This window comes from Gavialis gangeticus, unplaced genomic scaffold (genome assembly GCF_001723915.1).
Source record: "Gavialis gangeticus isolate Ggan-Ray unplaced genomic scaffold, GavGan_comp1, whole genome shotgun sequence".
In the NCBI taxonomy this organism is placed as follows: domain Eukaryota; kingdom Metazoa; phylum Chordata; order Crocodylia; family Gavialidae; genus Gavialis; species Gavialis gangeticus.
The window spans coordinates 201,510,044-201,511,359 of NW_017729032.1; the positions used below are offsets into that span (position 1 = coordinate 201,510,044).

A 1,316-nucleotide genomic window follows, 5' to 3' on the forward strand; every position below is an offset into this window, starting at 1 on the left:
GCCATTCTATCCGACCCACGGGGCCCCTAAAAGTTTTAGAAAATTAAATATTTATCTGCCCCTGGCTGCCTGTCATGCGGCCCTTGATGGCTTGCCAAAACTCAGTAAACGGCCCTCCGCCCGAAATAATTGCCCACCCCTGGCTTAGAGAATGGGCCTCCCCTGGCTGCACTTGATAGCAAATGTAAAAGTAAACAAATGCAGTTTAGGCTGCAAGTGGCTGAAGGGGAGGAAAGGAGGCCACTGAAGGTGCACTGTGGAGAGGCCAGAGTATTGCTGGACTGGCAAGTTGCTAGAAGCCCAACAAATGGTGACCAGGCTGTCTGAACCCTGAGCAACGGGGCAGAGGGACAATAACCCTAGAGAGGGTACAGAGCAGGCCACCCAGGACCACACTGGTTCTCTGGAGGCAACCTCCCACATTATGACAGTAACGTCAAAGGAATGGCAGGCAAGGACAAAAAGGGTGGTACCCAAAGGTACTAGAGTGCAAAGAACAGGATTAGAGTGGCCACACGGAGACACCATTGCCAGTGGATCCTGTTACATATGGGCCAGATATAGAAACAGTGATCTCAATATGCCAGGTTAGATTAGCTATGTACTTTTATGAGGGTTTATGGCACTGGTTCTCAACAGGGGCCCTGTGATGCAGGCACTGCAGCCACAGTGGCAGCAGCCGGGTAAAACTGCTCTGCACACTACTCCTGCAGTAGGGCTCCAATCAGCCAAAAGCAGGCAGGAGCTGGCTAGTACTGTGTAGCTCTTCCTGGTCCAGTCCCTCCCATGCTCCTCCTGGAAACAGGAATGCAGGACAGTTCTACCTGCATGCCTGTTTCCAGGATACAAAGCACAGGGCTACATAGCACAACCAGCTCCTGCCTACTTTAGGCTGATCAGAACCTTAATGCAGGAGGAGCATGCCTATGTGCCACAGCCCTTACATCGCTAGCACATGAGGCACTTTTACCGGGAGGCAGCAAAACCTGGTTGAGAAATGATGAGGTGAACTGAGTGCTCTGAAAAGGTTAAGAAATACTGGTTTAAGGGATGCAAAAACTTATCAACTGACTGACAAATGAGGCAAAAATGTTTGCTACTATACTAGCTAGAGCAGAACTAGTTCTGAGGCACAGTACCCCTCATGTAAGAAATGCTCCTTGTTCAAATAGGAATTAACATAAAAAAATAACTGAGATCTTGCTGGGGTGTTGTATTAGCATGTACTTTACCTGCACGATACACAGAAGGAGTAAAGCATTAAGCACAGATTAGTGAAACTAAAAGTCTGTCAGATATTTCGGGGGGGGGGGGGG

General features: G+C 49.0%; 1 protein-coding gene across 1 annotated transcript in view; it reads right to left on the reverse strand.

Moving 5' to 3' along the window:
- MED14 (mediator complex subunit 14) overlaps positions 1 to 1,316 on the reverse strand; it is a 98,376-nt gene that overhangs the window by 60,645 nt on the left and 36,415 nt on the right. The gene's annotated exons all lie outside the window — the stretch shown is intronic.